Source organism: Dermacentor andersoni, chromosome 1, assembly GCF_023375885.2.
Source record: "Dermacentor andersoni chromosome 1, qqDerAnde1_hic_scaffold, whole genome shotgun sequence".
NCBI classification, from domain to species: domain Eukaryota; kingdom Metazoa; phylum Arthropoda; class Arachnida; order Ixodida; family Ixodidae; genus Dermacentor; species Dermacentor andersoni.
The window spans coordinates 202,169,130-202,178,317 of record NC_092814.1 but is presented as its reverse complement, the minus strand read 5'-3'; the positions used below and the strand labels follow the sequence as shown (position 1 = coordinate 202,178,317).

At 46.3% G+C, this 9,188-nt stretch overlaps 1 non-coding gene across 1 annotated transcript; it reads right to left on the bottom strand.

Annotated features, from left to right (window-relative positions):
- Window positions 1-1,202: 1,202 nt before the first annotated feature.
- Window positions 1,203-1,401, bottom strand: LOC126547483 (U2 spliceosomal RNA). The gene has a single exon (XR_007602733.1). It is a non-coding gene; the product is annotated as a U2 spliceosomal RNA (small nuclear RNA).
- Between the last annotated feature and the right edge of the window lie 7,787 nt (window positions 1,402-9,188).

Below are 9,188 nucleotides of genomic sequence, written 5' to 3'. Positions count from 1 at the left end.
TATATCTGACGCACCATGGATATTATAGTAACGAAACAAGAGAACACCACAACACAAGATGCACCTAGAGTGCTGCGTTAGTTGAAGGAGATAAGTTCTCCGTGCCTTTCATTTATCCTTACCTGTCTCACTTTTTCTTTCCCTAAGTATTGGTTTACCTGCGATCACCTTGCCTTGGCTTCTTCGACACTTAGGCCTGGCAGCTCTTCAGCTTTAACTTTTTTTTTAATTGTGAAGGTGAAAGTATGCATATCTGATTTTCGGACTAAAGCTAGAGTCACGGTGCAATTTTACGGCCGGGAAGGGAGAGATGACGTCAAACACTGTCAAAGACGGCCCTCCATAGTTACTGGGTAGTCCAAATGTGTCGTGAGTGCATGTGATGCTAGATGGGCACCTTCTGGAAAGTGAGGATGTAAGAAAAAAAAAGAGAACCAGTCGCGTTTCACTCGATAGGCAAAACTTAGAGGGCGTGGTCTTTTCTATAAGAGTGCTTAAAAATTGGATAGATTTGCTTTTGTCACGCTGCTTACGCGGCGTTGTTGTTCACCAGCACTTACCTAATTAAAGATACAAAATTGAAATTTACCGCATTGTATACGTGAACTCACCTAGATCACTGTTTCTCAAAAAAGGGCAAGCTTATCATCCGCGAGACCACGAAAAAATACCAGCCTGGTCTCAGAATCGAACTAGTGAATGCGCCTTCGCTTTCTCGTAAACATATACTGTACAGGGTCACTTTACTCGAGCCCAACTTTAAAGATATGCGAATTCCGCGTAGCTGGACAGAACCAAGGTAATGTTGTTGGCCGTCTCTTGTAGATACTCAATTGATTTTTTTCATTCCGCCTAATTAGAAAAGTAGTCGTAGTTTTTTATTCAACTTCTCAATTATTATAATTAGATTAAATTTGTCAATGAGAAAATTGTAGAGCAACATGAAAAACTCCCGCTACAGCTTTCTGTTGCTCAATATAGGCTACATAAAAGTCTTTTCGAGCGTGAAAGAAGGCCGCGAATACACGCAAAATGCCTCGTGCGGCCAGTCGTGCGGCTATCTTGCCTGTCTTCGCGGGCTCCTTTCACGCTCGGAAAAACATTCTTTTGTAGCGCTTACTGAGCGACAGCAAGCTGTATCGGGAGTTTTACAGCGAAGCTGTATATGGCTAGTTTAGAGCGGATCGATGTCCATGCATCAAAATCCGTGGGTCGATGCCGAAGATAGTGCAATACCGGGCCGACCCGCGGCGGAGGTGAAGCTGGCTTCAAGCATTCCGCCAGCTTGCAAAAATAAGTTTAATATCTTAGATCCAAATACAACCCATAGAAAATATTAAGCTGATAAGAAGAGTTACTACAATGTCACCCGCGTCGGCCATGTGTGAGCCATGAAAGGAGCGCTTGCGTATCTCCTTTCCTTTCCTTCCGCTCTCCCGTGGTAGTGGTCCCGCAGGAGTGATGCCCGCCAGGACCGCTAGGCGGAAAGTAACGCGAACCGTCCACGTGGCCCCAATCCCGCAAACTTCGACCATTTCACCGGGCAAAGGCCACATTTTCGAGGGAGTTTGTGGGGAACCAGTTTTGTGTGGCCTGTGTGGCGTGTGACCGCTTGTGGTTTTCGAGTGACGTCTCAACCATTACTGCACCGTGACGTCGACAAACGCACGATCGCCTTGGCTACGGTGAAGCAGTGTGTGGCTTTGGAGTGCGGTGAGATGCGTGTCTGTTCTACGTGCCGGGATTCGTTTGGAAGAGGTGGCGTGGCGCATTTGGCAACAATACGTGCGTATGTGCACCCCCCGGTGCTTCTTCATCTTCCGAGGCTCAACATCGTAAGGAAGCGACTAGTCGCGCCTCGCCTTCCATTTATGTGCATACGGCATTTGACGCATGGCCATGGACAGTTCGCGATTAAGGGGCCCCCATACGCAGCTTCGCTGGTCATCCGCCTTCACCGAGCGGAATGGCACCGAATGTTTTCATGTTGCTTTACAATTTTCTTATTGACACATTTCATCTTATTTTATCATTAGAGAAGTTTATTAATTAATCATGGCTAATTATGCAATTAGGCGGAATGCAAAAAAATATTCTGAGTATCTCCAAGCGACGGCAAACAACATCACCTTGATTCGGTCCAGCTATGTGACATTTGCGCATTTTTAAAGCTTGGCTCAAGTTACTTGAAACGCCCTGTATATAAGAGTGCAAACGCCACTCAGTCATCGCGAGGGCTTGTGGCAAGCGATCTCGAACAATTTTATTCTGCCAGCAGAATTTATTACTGCACTTTGAAAAACATTCACGCAGAAACTCCTCTTGGAGTTGTCTAAGTAACTATGCGTAAGCAATGTGCCAATTTCTCATCTCCGCGCAGCGTGGCGTCATTGTCAATGTAATGAAACTTGATCCGACCATATAAATGACAGCGTTCCGCTGTGGCGGAACGAGCTGTTGCGGACGGCAGCGCAAGGTGAATAGATGATTCAAGCAAGCTACTGCAGGTGGCGGCGCCAGGTGAGCTGACGGTGTTGCGATCATTATAAGCCGTTATCGCTATTTAGCGCCTTATCCATCCCCGTCGAACCATTATCATCCATGATCAATAGCACTCCAGTGACGGCTGCGTATGACGCGGCCGCGCGTTCCCTATCTTGAAAGCTATCTGCGACGGGGACAAGGTGCACCGAGTGATGATGGCTTCGTGTGCGCTGTGTTCTCGCGGCTTAGTTCGCGTTGATGCGAGGTGCCGCACGAAGGTAAATTCGCTCGCTGCTGCGGGCTTTATTTTGAAAGCGAGCGTCATACGTGCGGACGGACGGGTTTCTTCGTGTGGTAGGCATAGACATGCTTGCGCATTTAAAGCTGAGAGCGGGGAAAGACCTTTATTCGCTCCGTAGTCTAGCTGCTTGAAAGAAACAAAAGCAGAGTCCATAACTTATATGCAGCTACTTCTGCATTGATATTTATGCAGCAATTCTTAGCATACGGTTATTATATGGTCGAATTTTGAGAATTTGCATATAGACTCCAATAATTAAAATTATGCAGCGGAAGCTCGCACCTCAAGGTTCAAGCTTTCGAGGCTTGGACGAAAACAACAACAAACAAAATAAGAAAGATATACCGCTACATGTGTGACAAGCCAGTTAGGAGCGTATAACGTAGTCCAATATCCACCGAAAGCTCTTACGCTAGCATTACTCACAAGAGAAAATTTGAGCCAATCTTGATGCTGGAGATATTATTAGCGAAAGCGACCCCCCAATCCCAAAGAACACATACGAACGAGAAGCATTGTGAATTCGGCTGCTGGCTGCATACTTGCAGTGCATGGCATTTCTGTTTAGGTAAAGGTGAAAAGTGGCTTGCCAGTTTAGAACTCGTGGCGAGCATAGAAGCGCTAGTTTGACAATACCTGAATGATACCCGCAGAAGACAAGTTACCTTAGTAAAGCGGAATACACGCAATAGCACCACGAAATAAAATCCGAGGCTTGCATTGCTTACGTTGCGTAAGGATTCGTCAGTTTCTACGACGTCGAAGAATTCTCGCCGGCATTCTTATTATTTTCATTTAAAGATCGCCACGCGGAACGTAGTAGTCCGGGGAAAAACATTGACTATGAACCCTCTCGAGAAGGAAGGAATCGGTGTGCACACGGAGAATATTTAGAGACGAAATGTGAACTGGAAACGACGCCCGTTTTTCGACAAACAAAACCCCATAACAGCTACTCCTACACTTGTTGCCTAATATCGTCGCTTCTTGCCAATTTCCTGAAGCGCATATGTATAGGAGAGAAGCGCGTGTTGCCACTTTATCGTTTTTAATGCGAAACATTATTTGCCTCATTCCAGTCACTGCGGGAGGTCGGGAGGTATTTTCTGTCTCGCCGCACTCTGCACTTCTGTTAAAGAAATGCATGACCGACAGGGGAATCGAACCTCTGCCCTGGAGCACAGCAACCCAATGCTTTAACCACCAGACCCGACACCTCCTAGACAGTATAAGGCCTGTGCACTCCGATCCATGACGTTCCCATGACATTCCTCAATACTTTCCTCGTAGCAGCTAACACTACGTGGAAACTGTGCGACGCTGTGCCGCCTTCATGACTGACCCAGGTCGAACAGGTTCTGACGTTTCATCGCAAGAGTGCAAATGCCATCGTCGTTTTAACATACACGACATGACATAGCCATAAGTACCTACGATTGCATAAAACGTAGCCTATGGTGACGTCACAATCAGTCTTTCTCTCGCTTACGTTGGTCCTGTACCTATGTATTGAACCCAGCTGTCGTCATGTCGTAAGATCGCGTTAAACGGCCGGAGTAGAAATCATGAGTAGAATCATGCGTCGTCTTGCATGCTGTCGTCACACACACGCTCGCGTCAGACACATAGCTGTTCGTCTTACACAAACACGTTGGTACCACTGGCAACGCTTTGCGATATCCCAAGCGATGCTGTCAGTTCAACTACCAGCAAAATGCTTCGCATGACATCGATTCCCAGTGCAAGCGTTTCTGTTTTTTTTTTCTTTTCCACATTTGCATTGTGAATTAAAGCTACAATGAAATTGGAGCTTGTAATTGTTTTTGACGTCGAAGTGTCGATGCGAAAGACAGTAAGATTTCGCTACCGAGGGAAAGATTTCGCAGCAGAAACGGCGTGCAAAAATTTAATGCCGCAGTGCGACCCTGAGACAGCACGGAGTCATGCACGCCACCGACGAGAGTCTACTTCGGTATTTTTAATTCCTTTGTACATACCCATGCGCCTTAGCTTTTAATTCAGCAAGCGCTAGCCACCGCGTCGTGACATTACGTAACTCTAAAGTACGTAAAAAAAATTGCCTCCGAGCGACGGCCCTCGTTTTCAGTGCTACCATAATTGGGAGAAGAAAAAGAAAACAGCATTTGAACTACGGCGCTTAGGGTTGTACGATTGGGGACTCGTTGAGGAGTCGAACTTTGACCGCGCGAGGATGGATGGAGAGCCGGTGGACGGTTCACTGGCTGCTTGCTCCCGAGGGAAGCGCGGTTCATCAGCGGCAGAAGGGGGCTTTAGAGACAAATTGACTCTCGAGAAAGGAAAGTGTTCGAGTCCAGCACCAAATCACGCAAAAGCCTCCCGCCGCGTAAATGCATGTACCGCACTTCGTTAACGAGCTTCCCGAGAAGCAAGATCAGGCCACAAGTATACTGTAACTCCTTTCGTGGACTCACATCATGTGCGCGCACACCGCAAGTTTATACGCCAGTCTATATCTATATATACGGCATGTTTAGTTCCTTAAAGTAAATTGCTGACAAAAGTCGGCATCTAATCATTGACATCGGATTGAACGCTGGTAACTCAGCGCGTCCATAGTCGAATGCGTGGTGGTCGTGGGAAGTAAGAATTTTTTTCGTTGAGAGACGACGATGCTGACTGTTGAATGAAAAGGCAGAAGTGTTAGCCCGGACAATTGCTGGGCACGGTACTCCAAGTGTTCGGTGATAATTGCGGTATACACAGGGATCACACAAGCACGCAAACCACCCGCGCACACCCACAGAAACGCACGCATACAATAAAGCTACGCACAACATTTACTTACGTTTCTACTTCGGCAAACCAGATAACGTGCTTCGCCACGGGATGGCGCTTTTCAAACATTAGAGACATGAGGAGGGAGTATTTGGCGTACTTCAGGGACTGGGGCAGGGACCGCGAATCAAATAGCTAAAGGGGTTACCGAACTCGGGAACTTTTCCATGGAATTAAGTACAGAGGTTGAAAGGCAGGGGTGTGGAATCGAAAGGGGATTGCTTGCAGTAAACAGGGAGATTTGGACGCTATAGCTAAAGCAATGAATTTTTCAGTCATTGACACGAACGGGTAAGTGCGCCGAGCCGGCCGCGACGTCGCTTTTGTGCGTGGAGGGAGTCATTTTAGTGTGCATGGAGCTGCATCCGTGGGATATCGACTTGCCTTACGGGCAATAGCTTATTTTACGCGGGTCTCAGGCCCCCAAGAAGGTAGATTAAGTACTGAATGTAGTGACACACCAGCAAGGAGCTGAATTAAAACACAAGGACTTAGGAAAAGACGAAGAAAGAATAAGTTAGAGACCGTACAATGGCTTGCGCAAACATGCAGGGCGGTTGAAAACAAGACGAATGGCTGGACATTCAAACGCGGCTGAAGGACGAAACTATTAGAATGTATGGACCGAAATGCATCTACGAGATTTGGAGGAGCCGCCTCTTATCGGCAATTTTTTATGGGAAAGGTGCAGCAAGATGCCTGGGTGAAGGAAACGTGGAGGCGTAAGCATGCTCATTGGGTGAGATATGATGTGGCAGAGGTAAAATAGACATGTAGGGAGTATTTATGGCTTAGTACTTCCCCGACCGCGTGATAGGATTTAGAAGGGTACGATGGACTACGGACGTAATTTTAGATATCCTTACGCCCCTAAAACATAAACGAGCTAGTGGAGCAAGAGATAGGATGAACATGGCTAAACAACTTTCGGAGTGGAAAGAGGACACCGCGTAAGTGGTGCAACAAGGAAATTAAGCAAGCTATAGAAGAGCGTAAGCAGGCGTCTAGGGATAATAAACAAGCCAAAAAGGATGATATTGCATGAATAAGCACTTTTTAGATGGAACGAGCGCCGATAAAAGAAACTGGTGGCAAGTGAGCTTGTACAAGAGAAAATTTAATTCACAAGTCAAGTTGGGTGCATAACTTCCGCAAAAAAGATAAAGGCGCACCAAAAAGATTCTGGAATCATGCAAGAGCACTCGGAGCTCCAACTAAAACTTCGCAAATGGCTGTAAGGGATGAAGACGGTAACATTTTCGAAGGAGACGGTGCGCTGCGGTACATCACAGACACAGTTAGGACTAACTTCGGCAAGAAGTGTAGTCCAGAATCAACCAAGCTCAGCAACAGATAAACCTGAGGGCTCAAATTTTAACGTAGAAGACTTTTGCTGCAAGAAAGCATCTGAAATTAAGTGTACCTAACACCGCAGAAGGGTTAGATGAATTCCAAATACAGCTAATCAAACAACTGGGTCCAAAGAGCAAGTAACCGCTGGCTAGTGACGCAGGGCAAGTGATTAAATAAATAAAAAATAGATCGACTGGCTAGCGCGGAACCAACGGGCACGTTATCTATAAAGGCAAAGACGAGCTCGTACAGACCAGTTACAGTGACGTCGGTGATATAATCATAAAATTACAATACAAGCCATAAAATTTGAGCTGCGCACGAAGTGGGTAGAGAAAGATGATACATTGGGGTAATTATAGAATGGGTTCAGATGAGGCAGACGCTTAGAGGCTAATATTTTCGTACTAACTCATTGCATAGAGATTTAAAAGCTCAAAATATACCTTTATTGATAGCATTTCTAGATAGTCAGGGAGCTTACAACAATGAAGGCACGAAATCGCTATGGGATATACCGAAGCATGAGGGTATACACCAGAACACCGCGAATTCAAAACGTGCCGCCATATTGACGAGCGCCGGTCGCGCCATATATCCCAAGCGCCGCGAAGTAGCAGGCCTGGGCTGCCACGCCGAGAGATGCGACCCGGCGCAAAAGCGAAACTTGGGCTTTTTAGCTGGGCGGAAGGCATGTTTCGCGTTTTTTCTAACCAGTCATTTTCGCTGTCTCGATCCACTCAAACTTCAAGACCTCATGCAAGTCCGCAATGGCCACACTGAGTGCTGTGCAGACTGCAGAAGCGAATGCATCGGGCAAGTACGCTATTACGTTTGTGCAAACCGCGCGCTATATGCTAGAACACGTGTGAGCTGTAATATTTCCGCATTTTTGGCACGTAACCTAGGAAGGATTTTACAGCACTGTGTTGGTGCCATATATTATTAAAGCACGCAGAACACTCTGCACTTTCAGTTCGGTCTTGTTTGTCATGGTCACTACTGGGTTTGCCGCGTTTGGCAACCAACTGGCGAGGTCGTTTGACGGGGCTTACAGCCTGCCTGATTAGCAGACGCCTGCCCTTCACCACCTGCACATTGAAAACAAAATATATGTTATAGTAAGAAGGGCTGTAGTTCTTTCTCATGCCATCACTGTTGCGAATATATAAAGTCCTCTCAAGATAAAATAGAAAATACACCAGTCCAATTGTATCGTGCAACCACTTATGAGTACAACATTCAGAACACAAGCTTACAGTACTCGAACAAGCAGCATATGAAGCTAAACCTGCACTCAATGGAAAATGAGGAACTACAGTAGTTATAATGTTCAACTACATGTGCATCAAAGCCCCTATAACAGGGTGAGCATGACAGATGCAGGTGTTGTACAGTTGCTGCACAAACCATGACAGGGCACATCAAATTACCATCCCTACTTAAAGCTGCATCATCAGGGACCCCTTTGGTACAAGACAACAACCGCACCTGTATTCCAAGAAATTATCCCCACCAACTGCAGCTACCTGGTATCAGGCCTGTTTCGCTTGCGCGAGGCCATATCGGATTGTTGGCGCTCCCTTGGAAAAGAAAACAGTAAAAAAAAAAAAAAAACAACTGGCGAGAACGAGCAAAATTTTGTTACAAAATACAACAATAATTAACCACCTTATTTTCCTCGCTATATGAACGGAAAGATTTTGCGCTTTGCCCAGCATAACAGCCCGCACGCAGTTTAGAGCTCAGGAGGCTCAAATGAATTCGTTACGAATGACACCTGCAACACCAGCTCGTAAAGACAGGCGCGCTGCAAAAATACTTTCGACAACGAGCAGTCATCCTTTACGTTTTTGTGGACGCATGCTACGTGACGAGCAGACTTCGGTTTACTTTCATAGCAATAACGCTCACCAGCAGGGCAACATTCTATTGCCTACAACTTGTCGTTCACGCTTAATGGTCATGCCGTGCACCAGCTGCAAGTATCGCTAACCGCAAACTCAACTGTTCCGTTTAATCGTCAGGAGCTCTGCATGAATGAAAACACGAAAAGGCTTGCCTTTTTGTTATAGCCAAGGCGAAGCACCGGCACGGGATTCTGCTGTGTAGGCTTGTTGTCCAGAAAGTGCTCGGAGCAAACCTGCGTGTTACACATATTACGTTCGTAGGCGCAAAGTTGAACGTGGCACCAAACTATACATAGATAGAATACTCACTCGTGCATTTTCAC